Below are 13,769 nucleotides of genomic sequence, written 5' to 3' on the forward strand. Positions count from 1 at the left end.
CATTGTGCCTACCTGCACATTAGCAACACATCGTGCCTGCCTGCACATCTGCAAGTCTTCTGCTGAGACTGGGAGCCCTGGAAAGGACACAGAATTGTCCAAGAGGAACAAGGATCAGGTTGTAGATCATCTGACACCCTCCCACCCCCAGCACCCTAGTAGCCAGGGGAAAGCTCCAGAAGAATTAATGGTTAATAAGACACTAATAGAGTTCCCTTCAAGTGCTTGGGTACTGTCTGGAAACAATAATTTATCCCCAGAAATCAGAAGATATATTTCTGAGTAATTTTTCGAAAGTCTCTCTGTAAAGAAATTCTGTAACTAATTCTAAGTGCCTCCTGCCTTATACAGAAAGGGACCTCTCAAGTTCCTTTAGTAGACAAGCAGTATAATCAACCACAAGCAGTATAATCAACCTCTTTTTGAGTTCTAATAGTTTTATGTTTGTATTTTGCTAGTTATTTCTAAGTGTTCTAGATTGCCTGTCTTCCTCTGTGTAATATTTTTCACAACCAGAAAGAACTTATTAAATATTGTGGTGAGATTCCTGGATATCAAAAATAATAAATGGTAAGACTGATTTAGAAATAAAATTCTGCCCTTACCATTACAGATAGTGTGGTGGTTTGGGTGTTACCTGCCCCCACACACTTTGGAAATCACCCAGACTAGACTCAGCCAGCGCTTGAAATTTGAATGAAGCTTATATTTACAGCTTAGCACAATATACAAGCAGTTATTTACAGTATATACAGTTATACAGAAATATACAAGGTAAAAGGTAATATAGAAACACAACACCCTTCCCAGAAACCTGAGTCCCCAGGAGGGGCTCCCAAACACCCTTCCACCTTCTCCAACACCCCTCTACCTTACCCCAGACATTGCCTTGTGCCCAAGGAAGAATGGATGGTTGGCCAGGGGGGTTAGGAAGCAACTGGATTGATCAGAGAGACAGAAGGTGAGGTTAGAGAGATGCAGCCCTGAGCCCGGACAGAGAGTGACTACCTTACCTATTGTCCTGGAGTCATGTACCCCTAAATTCCTCTCCTGCCTGGACTTCGGGGGGAAAGGGGAAAAGCTGCCTGGTTTCCCCCTCCCTCGTCTGCCCTGCAGCCGTGAAGGGGGCGGGGACTGCCCCGTGAGTTCCCGCGCTGGAGCCAGGCTGGGATTGGCCGTGTGCTTTCGCGCCTAAGGTGTGGTAACTCTGCCCTTTGTCTAGCCAAGGTTATAAATATTGGGGGTCTTCCCGCCTTTGGGGTTCCCACTTTGGATTTTGCCTGTGCGTGGACGCATGCTTCTGCCTAAGTTCGTTCACTCCCTTGTGCCTGGACTGCAGAGAGACTAAAGACTTGCTTTGCTGTTAGGCACACCTTTGTCTGCCTAACGACCCTTAACGACCCTTAACGACTCCTGCAGCGGCTAGAGGAGGAAGACAGACCGCACGAGCCAGCCTGAGTGAGTTATTTGGCTTAGCTTAATTTAGTAAGAAACCGCTATTAATTAATAGCTGAGTCCTTTTCCAAAATTCTGACTTCAAATATATAGTCAGATTATTGATGGTATCCCTGTAGATTAATTCTCATGCAACTCAACCTGTTTATCAAACGAAATTAATCTTTGTATATATAGTTGTGGGGGCGGGTTTTGTAAAAATAAAAAATATCTATTTTTGATAAATTTTCGACTCGGCCACGAGTCCTGCCCTCCGCAACACCTATGTTTGGATTCCTGCTCTTATACCTCTCAGCAAGCCTATGAGTGAGGTAGACATCACCATTGTTTCTCTTTCACAGCCTGTAATCTAGTTTTTCTCACCAAAACATTCTAGCTAGCTTCAAACTGGCACAAACCCAGATGTCATCACTAAGAAATCTAGATAAAGCTAAGAAGTAGGGTTTTCTCAAAGTTTTATGGCAATTTGCATAATTTATGGTGGACTCAGAATGATACAAATTGCTATCAAATAGGATATTTCAGATCACTGAAATGACATAAAACTGCAGGAGAAATAAATTATTTTCATAGAACTTTGTACTCAGATTGCGAACAATGAATGTAAACCAATTTCAACGGCTCCCTAAGATTACTGGGCACCATGCCAGACAAAAATTATTTCATTACAGTAATTCTTTGTTGCTGCCAAAAAGGATGAAAAAGTAGATGGGAGACAAATTCTTGTATTATGTAGATCAGACCGAATTAAAATCTTGTATGATCTGGTATTTGAAAAGCGAGAGAAAAGAAACATAAGAGCGATAGGCTGTGAACATGGAACTAATATGTTGGTTTTTTTTCTGTTTAATATTTGTTTTGTGACCCCACAGACACTTTACAACTTTCATATGAAGGTCTAAAATGAACTTATGTGCATGGCTGAGGAAACAGTGCATTTTTTTGTAGAATAAACCTGTGATGCTTTTCTGTAAGAATTGAGCTTGACTCTACAATTTTCTCTGACTGTCGCGAAGGAGTATTCCGGCCCGTGCCAATTTTGGCAGAGGGGAGAAATTAATTGGGGTGAGATAATGTTTTATAAAACTATTTATTTATTAAACTCAATATTCTGGACTCTCGCCACCCCCAACCACTGTGTATTAATATTAAAATGGATTCTACATGGTTATGAAGACATTCTAGGATAAAATATGTACAGTGACTTATTAATTAACTAGCAAACATTCAAACTATAAACAGAGAGAGGATTTTTCCCCCAGAGCAAATACTGCTTGGGGTCTATACACTACTCATCCAGCGGAGAGGGCTGGAAACTGATTCTGCTCTCTGGCAGAGGCAATAGGTATTTACAGACGTATTAAAGCATTTACTCACAATTCTTATTAATCAATAATCACCCTCTGGGGCTACGTCACAGCCTATGCCTAATGTCCAAACTTCAGGGAATCTCTTCCCATGGACTTTGAGGCTGGAATCCTCCTGGCTTGAGGGGAAAGGATGAATATTCCCAGCTTGTGGGGAAATAGTCTCTGACCTAATTCTCCTGGCGAGGGATGCAATCTCTACCTTTGTGCTGCTGGCTTCTTCTGGATGCCCTGTCCAGGGATTCTTAGGCAGACAGAATCTCAGATGCTGGAGGAGAATATCGTGCAGTCTCTAGCATGATTCTCACGTGGCTAGCAGGCCAATCATGTGTGCAGACAATTCAGAGTCTGCTTCCTGGTTCCTCAGCGGCAACGGCACTTACCAGGCAATGATAGGCAGCGGGCATGCAGGTTGTGCATGGCTGCTGGGAGTCTGAGCTCCGTAGGTAAAGGCAGGCAATGCAGGATCTGGTCCTGATAACACAGTGGCGTGCAGATGTGCACAGCTGGCTGGAGATTGTAGGCTCCACATATATGTATGTATAGAGGCAGGCTTAAGTGAGCTCTGTAACTAAGGTATGCAGGCAGGGAGCTGCAAGTGGGTCAGAGCACGAGGGTCTGAGCCTCTGAGCATCTGAGCTATTCAATGGAGTCCGAGTGTGGGGGTCTGAGTGCTTTGTTTACCTGTGCACCCCTAGTTACTGAATGTGGGCTGAGATTAATGGCCCCTTGGCCATTAGAATGACCAATCAGGTTGGCAGTCAGCCAAGCCTTACCATAATAGGCAAAAGCTACTTGCCTGGACTTTCCCAAATATGGTGATCACATAGGCTTACACCAGGGAGACAGGAGCTGGGTGTATGGGGGCTTACACAACCTGTTTACAACCAGGGGTCCTGGCACAAAAACACGTCCAGGCCGGGCAAGGCACAAATAAGCCTATTTTCAGGCCTACAGGCCCTCCATGACACTGACTTTACCAACGTGTGTTCTTTCTCTCTCTGTGCACTTCAAATATGATGCAAAATTCATATGACTACAAATAAAAAAAAAATTAGTAATTTGAAATCAGTAACTTTGACATACAATCTCTTCAAATGTATTTAAGTTTAGAAAGCCAATTCTGTGTGCCAGTAGATAATGCTTTAGCCTGTTTCCTTTCCTGCTCTCTTCACCTAGTAGCACCACTTCAAGATTCCTGAACTTAGTCTGATTCTGTGGTTGCTCTTTTCCAGGCAAGGTTTACAGAGCTCACATTGCTAGACAGTCGGAATTCCAAAGCAGTAATCAAACCACCGTAATTGAAGTGTTTTTACACTTACTGGTATTAGATCCACTCACTCTAGTGTTGCTAGGAATGATAATATCTATGTTTAAAAATACTCCAACTCTTGGATTTGCTTTTGCTCTTCTTAAATCTGCAGAAAAATTATTTAACTTGCTTGGTTAACTGCATAGCAATATTAAATTTTGTATATTTCAGTGATATGTTTTACATGCAGTTGTATATGTAATGTTATAGCCATATGAAAACCCCATATTACTCCTTCCTGTATCCTCTAGAACACAAATATTCTACAAATATCTACTACAAAATCTGCATATTTTGCTATTTTTATTTTTTACTTTTTATTTTTGTGGGTTTCAAAAGTTGTGTATACACAGCTCCAGGCAACTAGCTGAGGACGAAAACATCCAGAACCAAGGAGGTCCTGCTTGACTATCAGGTTGGACCACCTGACCTCTAGGTATCTCTCCCAATCTCAAATATTCTGTGATTCTGTGGTTTTATTGATTATTTATTGTAAATGTAACTTGAAGATAGTTAGAAGTAGTTAGAAAAGTTCCATAAATGTGAGAATAAATAAATAACAAGTGGTTACAAGAGTGGAGGTACAGATCTTGGAGCATGCCATCTTGCCAGCTTGAGTATGACTCATATACTGAGTATGTGAAACAGGTATCTTTCTGGAACATTGAGTTCTTTGGTACCTAATAATAATTTGCTATTTTTACCTGTGAAAAATTGAGAGTGGTGATAAGTTTGGAGCTTTCCAAGTACCAAGCTGCTGTGTCCTGCTTTTGGTGGGTGTGATGGACTATGAATAGAGGCAGCAGAGCAAGAAAGGTGAAGCAGTGACACACAAGAAAATCTCAGGGATTGAAGTCCATAAAACTGCAAACTTGTCCTGGGTTAGGGCAGATCCCTCCCCTAGTAGAGTAACTCACTGCAACATGGATTTTTGGAAAAGTCAGAAAAAATGTATTTCTTATAGTTTAAAATAAATATAACAGAACAAGGAGAATACACTATTACATAAATATACAAAATATGAAAAAGCAGCAGCAGCCAAAACAGCAGCAGGGGAAGATAGCAGCAGGTGTAGCAGAAGCAGCAGAGACAGCAAGGCTAAGGTACAAGCTGTGCTTCCAGACATAAAACTCTCGAAGCTCCAATGAAATGATATTAAATTATCTATTGATGCCATTATATGTCCTATCCCTAGAATGTTCTCCACTCAGATTCCACTCTAGAAATCTAGCTCAAATGGCCACAATCCACCTCTTTAATGTAATTACCATTGGAGCATCAAGTCATTCTATCTAATTAGAGACAACCTCAGTGTCATGGACAGTAGTCGTTCAGGCTTCAGGCATTTTGTCCAATTCCTAGACATCCATCTCCTCACTTCCATCTGTCTCAGGCATTGACTAGCTCAGAGTTTTCAGGAAACAGTCAGATACAGATATTTTCTTCCATAAATGGGATGGAGCAAGACTCTTAACACTCACAGGGTTCATGCTTATACATAGTGGGTTCTTCATGGGTTTTATGGGCACCACAGTTATTTGGAAAAGAACTCATAACAACTTATAACCATATTCTCTCTGATAATGTTAAGTTACTGTTGAGGAATGGCTAAGAGAGAATGGGCATGGAGGATATATGAAATTGGTGGGTCAGCAGAATGAAGAGATTGCAACATGCTGATGTGACAAAGTGACCAAGGACACTGTCCTTGGGCAAAGTGGTAAACAAGGGGAAAAAGGATATGTTTCCTGTTGTGAAGAAGGAACACAATACTTGTTTTGAAGGAAAGGACCACACAAGTGCATCCCGTAGAGCTATAGATAAGCAATTGCTGACAGTGGAATACATTAGCTGCTTGCTATAAAAGAACGCTACTGCTCCAATAAAGTTGTCACCTGCTTAGAATCCATATTGGATTGGCTGCGGTGTCCATTTCTTTCCTTCTCCCAACAGTGGCGCCTGAACAGGGACTCCTCATTCGAAGGGGTTAACCGAGAACTGGGAGAAGACAGGACCGGTGAACAGGCACCGGAGCGGCGACGCCGTGGCCGAGAGGGCGGTCGGGGACCCAGAGCGGCCCGGGGGTGAGAAACAGCTCACTCCGTCGCAGAGCAGGAGGCGCGATTAAGGCTGGCCAGCATGGATAAAGAGGTAGCGCTTTCTTTGCTCAGAAGCTTTTTAGAAAAGCGAAAAGTGGACTATAACCTAAGGTTATTGCCTGGCTTGTGTGCCTATGGTTGCACGAAGGGCTATTTTAAAACCGGGGACACTTACTTTGACGAAGCCGAGTGGCGAGCATTCGGGAGTGACTTATGGGATGACGTTATCAGTGATAAGAGGGAGGCTAAGAAGCTCCAAGTGCCCTGGCGAGAGACGATAAATGCAATTAAGAGATACAAGGCAGAGAAGGATCTTGCCGCTGCCGTAACGCTGAAACTTGATAAGCCTCAGTGCCCAGAGGGCCGGCCAGGGGGATTTTTTCAGCTGCCTGCTCCTGGCCCCCCCTCCGTGGGGCTACCGGTAATGGTTGCCCAAACCGCGGCTGAAGCCGGAGCTCTGTCTTCAGCCGCCACCTCACCACCGCCGTATTCATCAGAATCGCCGGCACAGATTGAGGAGCCCTCCACCTTCCCCACTGCCCCACCCCGCAATAATCCCTTCCTCACTGAAGCGACCACTCAGACCTCACTGCAGGGGTCAGTCAGCGGCTCCACTGCCCCGTCCCGCTGCGGCGATTCGGACAGCACCGCGTCTGATGGGAGCAGTAGTGACTTCAGTGAGAACGAGGAGGCAATGGAAGAAGTGTTTGAAGAAGTGTTTAAAAAACTGTTTAAAAAGCGGCGGCGTAAAGACAGAGTGTGGGCAGTGCGTGCAGGAAAGGAGGAGGTTCGGGAAGAGGAAAGGACAGGAGAGGAGAAAGACTCAGGGACTTCCGTGCCCAATCAGCTGCCGCCGCCAAAATGCCAGCCGTGGCATCTGATAGCGAGACAGGCTGCAGCGGCGGGCGATATGGAGGCTGCTAATGAGCTGCTCAAGGCGTGGCCAGTAGTGTATCAGCCACAGGCGCGGGGCCAGTTACGGGGGGAGCATGAAGCCTTTGACTGGAAGCTGCTAATGCAGCTCCGGGAGACGGTTAGGCAATCGGGGCTGCACGGTGAGCCCGCCCGACAAATGTTGCAGTATGTGTTCTCAGCAAGTGGGACATTAGTGCAGGAGGACATAAAGCAAGTAGTGCGAATGATTCTAACCCCGTCCCAGCAGATGCAGTTCACCACTCAGTGGGAGAGGTACTGTCAGATGGCAGCCACGATCCCTCGGGCACAAGGGGACCCCCTGGCAGGAATGACGGCAGAACAATTACTGGGCAAGGGCCGCTATGTAGGGGTACAGGCTCAGCTAGTCCTACCCCCAGCTGTGCTGCAGGAAGCTATGAGACTGGCACAAGTAGCATTGGGGGATGTGAAGGTAGGGACCTATTCTCCCTCTTACCTATCCGTCAAACAGAAGCCAGGTGAGCCCTATAGCAGTTTCCTGGACAGGCTGCATGAAGCCCTTGCACTATCGGGTCACCCTGAACATGTAACAGATACCCTTGGTAGGAAGTTAGCATTTGAGAACGCCCTGCCACGGGTTCGGGAGGTCCTAGTTACTCTGCCGCAAGATGCCTCGGTACAGGACATGTTAGAGCGCGTCCAGCGGCTGGAGAGCATGGGGGGTCAGTCCGGTCCAGGAGCATACCAAGTGCAGGCTCAGGACCCAGCTACAGTGGGGGCAGGGAACGCCCTGGAGCGGGTGGTAGAGACGCAGGTTGAGAGAGTCCTGGCCGCGCTCGCACCCCTGGTGCAAGCGCCGAGGAGGTTGCCACGGCGACAAGAGCGCTGCTTTCGGTGCGGACAGCCGGGACATTACAAGGACCGCTGCCGAGCTCAGAGCGTCTTCTGTGACCACTGCCGAACTTCAAACCACGCTACGCTAGCATGCCGATTGCTGGGAAACGGGAGGCGGAGCGCGAACGGCCCCCGCGCACCGACACAAGTAGCGGCTCCAGTGACCTACAGCCAGCAACCAGGGGAAGCATCGGCTTGGACCTGGCAACGGCAGTAGACTGTACCCTAGTCGACACACGCCCGACCAGGATTGCCACCATGATAAATGGGCCCCTGGTCATTAACGGATGTCAAGTCGGCGCATTGTTATTGGGACGATCTAGTTCTGCAATTAAAGGACTGAGCATTATTCCTGGCATCATCGATGCAGACTACACCGGCACTATTCAAATCATGCTGTATACCTTGTTCCCACCTATCCCCATACCAGCTGGAAGCCGCATCGCTCAGTTATTACCGTACCCTCATCTTACCGGTCACCTCCAGCCCCTGACACAGACAGAACGGGTGGCTCAAGGATTTGGCTCTACAGGAACAGCTGCTATGCTGACAATGAACATGAGGCACCGACCAGAAGTCACAGTAACCCTTTCTAATGGAAGGGATGGACTGCAGCTTACCATGCTGATGGACACTGGTGCAGACATCACCATAGTGGCAAGCAGAAACTGGCCCAAACACTGGCCTTCCACTGCAGGTGTAAAAGGGGTTGAAGGTGTTGGGGGCACAGCCAGTGTGCAACAATCAGTTGAACAGCTCACCTTGACGCTAGATGGCTGAAGTGCCCGCTTGCATATCACCATCATGCACCTGCCACATGGTGTCAACGGCCTCTTGGGCCGAGATGCTCTTTCTCAACTAGGGGTTCGACTAACTAATGAAAACCCTTTTTAGCAGTGGCCACTGTCGAGCGGTCTTTCCCCATACTTTTGACCTGGCTAACCAACGACCCGGTATGGGTGGAACAGTGGCCTCTTAAGAAGGAGAGACTGCAACAAGCCCATCTTGATACAAGAACAACTTGCTGCTGGCCACCTGCGGCCATCGACAAGCCCCTGGAACATCCTGCCCACCGAGCACACGTTGCTTGGTGCTGTCACCCAAGCAAAAAACAAAAAGGGGGAGACTACAGACCACTGGCAGCTGTACCAACTCCAAAACCCCTGCTGAGTGCGCAGCCACCCTCTTGCAGGGGCTGAATGTCTTAATGCCTTGGGACCCTCAAGAGCTGCAACTATTGGGCTCCCAAAGGATAGGACATCAAAAAGAGGGGTGGATTAAGACTTGCTTTGTATTTGGGGACAAGTTTAGGGGTATGAACGTATTTGTACATGTAGCCCAAATGCTGGGTGTACTGTCTGAAGGCCCTGAGAAAAATTTCCAATGGACAGATCTGTCACCTGGGCCACCTTATGATGACTTCTTATCTCTTGGCGGATACTGTGGCACTAGTATTTGTAATGCACACAGTGGATTTCATGCCTATAATTGTAGTACAGGAGCTTATGGGGCCACCAGTGTTCTCTTCAGTAATACTGAGGACATTAGGAAAAGTAACATACCCCTGCTATGGAACAACAAGACAGCCAAGGCCTTACTGCCCAACGTGTTTCTAATATGTGGTGACAGAGCATGGCAGGGGATACCGAGGAATGCCTATGGTGGGCCCTGCTATTTAGGGAGGCTTAGTCTCTTTGCCCCTCGCCATCGGGATTGGCTGAACATAACCAAACTGTCAGGCCTGGTAAGGTGGGAGAAACGTTCAATATCCACACTAGGTCCAGACTGTAAGGGTGATGTAGAGCTTTGGTCTTTCACCGCTAGGGTGTTTGCCTCCCTTTTCGCACCTGGGGTTGCTGCTGCCCAGGCATTGCGACAAATAGATAAATTGGCATGTTGGTCAGTTAAACAAGCCAATGTAACGACCGACATTTTACAGCAGCTGCTAGTAGATCAGAATAGCCTTAGACACGCTTTGCTTCAAAACCGCGCCGCTATAGACTTCCTATTGCTTGCCCAGGGCCATGGGTGTGAAGATTTTGAAGGTATGTGTTGCTTTAACCTGTCAGATCATAGTGAGTCAATTCACAAAAAACTGACATGGTTGAAGGAACATACTCAGAAGATAAAGCAGGAGACGAGCCCCTTTGACGAATGGCTCCAGTCTCTTGTCGGTGGGCTTTTGCCATGGCTCCTGAGCCTTATTAAGGAAGTGCTTCGCTTGCTAGGAATAGTTCTCCTTGTACTCTTGATTATTAGGATAGCCTACTCATGCATCTTACGTGGTGTGGAGAAAGCAACTCGGGCACCCATTCTGCTGGCCCAAAAACAAAATGGGGGAATTGTTGAGGAATGGCTAAGAGAGAATGGGCATGGAGGATATATGAAATTGGTGGGTCAGCAGAATGAAGAGATTGCCACATGCTGATGTGACAAAGTGACCAAGGACACTGTCCTTGGGCAAAGTGGTAAACAAGGGGAAAAAGGATATGTTTCCTGTTGTGAAGAAGGAACACAATACTTGTTTTGAAGGAAAGGACCACACAAGTGCATCCCGTAGAGCTATAGATAAGCAATTGCTGACAGTGGAATACATTAGCTGCTTGCTATAAAAGAACGCTACTGCTCCAATAAAGTTGTCACCTGCTTATAATCCATATTGGATTGGCTGCGGTGTCCATTTCTTTCCTTCTCCCAACAAGTTACTTTGTGGAACACATTGTATTTCACCATTAGGAGGAAGTTCTTCACAGAGAGAGTGATTTGCCATTGGAATGGGATGCCCAGGGAGGTGGTTGAGTCACCGTCCCTGAAGGTGTTCAAGAAAAGCCTGGATGAGGCACTTAGTGCCATGGTCTAGTTGACTGGCTAGGGCTGGGTGCTAGGTTGGACTGGATGATCTTGGAGGTCTCTTCCAACGTGGTTGATTCCATGATTCTGTGATTCTATGTATGACCAGGTCCTTCAGCAGAAACCACCCCTTGGACAGGTCTATCCTTCCCTGAAGGGGAGAATACCCAAACAGACTTCTCCAACAAATTCTTTTTATGAACGATAGGAACCCTGTCACCTTCTACCTTTCGTAACACATCTGAATGAGCTGGACCTACTCAGCTAGCAGAACCTCTACTATTCACTACCCAGGTAGTTTAGGCTATATGATTCTCCCAGTTGTTTAAGGTTCCTCCCCTCACTGTTTTTAAAGTTGTTTTCAGTAAACCATTGTCACATTCAATTTTGCCTGAGGCAGGTGCCTAATAGGGAATGTGGTATATCCACTCAATGCTGTGCTCTTTGGCCCAAGTTTTTAAGGGGTTATTCTTAAAATGAGTGTAATCATCTGATTCAATTCTCTCTGGAGTGCCATGTCACCATGTGATTTGTCTTTCCAAGACAAGAATGCTGTTATGTGCAGTAGTATGGAAAACTGGATAGGTTTCCAGCCATCCGGTGCTTGCTGCTACCGTGGTCAGCACATACTGCTTTCCAGTCTGAGAACAAGGTAGAGCGATATAATCAATCTGCCATGTGTCATGATATTCATACTTCACTCATTGCTCACCATGCCAGAAGGGCTTCAGATGCTTGGCTTAATAGCAGCACAGATATCACAGTTGTGTATAACTTGTATTGTAGCATCCATGGATATATCAATTGCTCTATCCCGTGCCCATTGGAAGGTAACATCTCTACCTTGATGCCCCAAGGAATCATGGGCCCACCAGGCTAAAAACAGTTCCCTTCAGTGTTCCCAGTCTAAATCCAAGTTACAATTTGCATGTGTTTGAAACACCTTGGCAGCCAAATCTGCCTGATGGTTGTGTTGATGTTCCTCAGTATCTTTACTCTTGGTCATATTAGCATCTATGTGTTGTATTTCACAGAATCATAGAATCAATCAGGTTGGCAGAGACCTCCAAGATCATCCAGTCCAACCTAGCACCCATCTCTGTCCAATTAACTAAGTGCCTCATCCAGGCTTTTCTTGAACACCTCCAGGGATGGCAACTCCACCACCTCTCTGGGCAGCCCAGTCCAATGGCAAATCACTCTCTCTGGGAAGAACTTCCTCCTAACATCCAGCCTATACCTCCTCTGGCACAGCTTGAAATTCTGTCCCCTTGTTCTGTTGCTGGTTGCCTGGGAGAAGAGACCAACCCCCACCTGGCTACAGCCTCCCTTCAGGTAGTTGTAGACAGCAATGAGGTCACCCCTGAGCCTCCTCCAGGCTAAACAACCCCAGGTCCCTCAGATGCTCCTCATAGGGCTGTGTTCCAGGCATCTTACCAGCGTCGTTGCCCTTCTCTGGACGCGTTTCAGTATCTCAGCATCTCTCTTGAACCGGGGAGCCCACACAGTACTCAAGGTGTGGCCTGACCAGTGCTGAGTACAGGGGCAGAATAACCTCCCTCATCCTACTGGCCACACTGTTCCTCATACAGGCCAGGATGCCATTGGTTCTCTTGGCCACCTGGGCATACTGCTGGCTCATCCTCAGCCTACTATGCATGAGTACCCCCACGTCTCTTTCTTCCTGCCTGCTCTCCAGCCACTCTGTACCCAGACTGCAGCGCTATGTGGGGTTGTTGTGGCCAAAGTGTAGAACCCTGCAGTTGGCCTTCTTAATTCTCATCCAATTGGCTTCTGCCCACCAATCTAGCCTGTCTAGGTCCCTCTGCAGGGCTCTCCTACCCTCCAACACAGCCATGCCTGCTCCCAACTTGGTGTCATCTGCAAACTTACTGATGCTGGAATCAATTCCCTCATCCAGATCCTCAATAAAGGTATTGAACAGGACTGGGCCCAGCACTGATCCTGGAGGAACACCACTAGTGACTGGCTGCCAATTGGATGTGGCATCATTCGCCATCACTCTCTGGGCCGAGCCCTCCAGTCAGTTTTTGACTCATTTCAGAGCGAATCTGTGCAAGCCATGAGCTGCCCGCTTTGCCAGGAGCTTGTTGTGGCAGACAGTGTCAAAGGCTTTGCTGAAGACCAGGTAGTCTACATCCACAGCCTTCTCCACCTTCACCAGACAGGTAACCTGATCATAAAAGGAGATCAGCTTGGTCAAGCAGGACCTATGCTGGTCCTGTAGGTGCCATGTGATGGCACTCAAGATGACCTGTTCCATGCCCTTGCCTGGCACTGAGACGAGGCTGACTGGTCTGTAATTTCTTGGTTCCTCTTTCCGGCCCTTCTTGTGGATGAGTATCACATTGGCCAGCTTTTGGTCTTCAGCGACCTCTCCAGTGAGTCAGGACTGTTGATAAATGATGGAGAGTGGCTTGGCCAGCTCAGCTGCCAGCTCTCTCAGCATCCTAGGATGGATCCCATCTGGTCCCATGGACTTGTGAGGATCGAAGTGTCTCAGCAGGTCCCTTACTTTTTCCTCATGGATTAGAGGGGAACTATACTGGTCCCTGACTCCATCCACCACTCCATGAGTCCAATTGTCCTGGAGACAACCTGTCCCACTATTGAAGATGGAGGCAAAGAAGGTGTTAAGCACTTCTGCCTTTTCCTCATCCTTTGTCACTAGTCACTGCTTAGCTTAGAGTAAACTGTGTTCTAATCTGGGAGGTGCCTGTCCTGGAGTCCTGTACCCCTAAATTCCTCTCCTGCCCGGACTTCGGGGGGAAAGGGGGAAAGCCGCCTGGTTTCCCCCTCCCTCGCCTGCCCTGCAGCCGTGAACGGGGCGGCGACTGCCCCGTGAGTTCCCGCGCTGGAGCCAGGCTGGGATTGGCC

Source organism: Pogoniulus pusillus, chromosome Z (assembly GCF_015220805.1).
Source record: "Pogoniulus pusillus isolate bPogPus1 chromosome Z, bPogPus1.pri, whole genome shotgun sequence".
Taxonomy (NCBI): Eukaryota; Metazoa; Chordata; class Aves; order Piciformes; family Lybiidae; genus Pogoniulus; species Pogoniulus pusillus.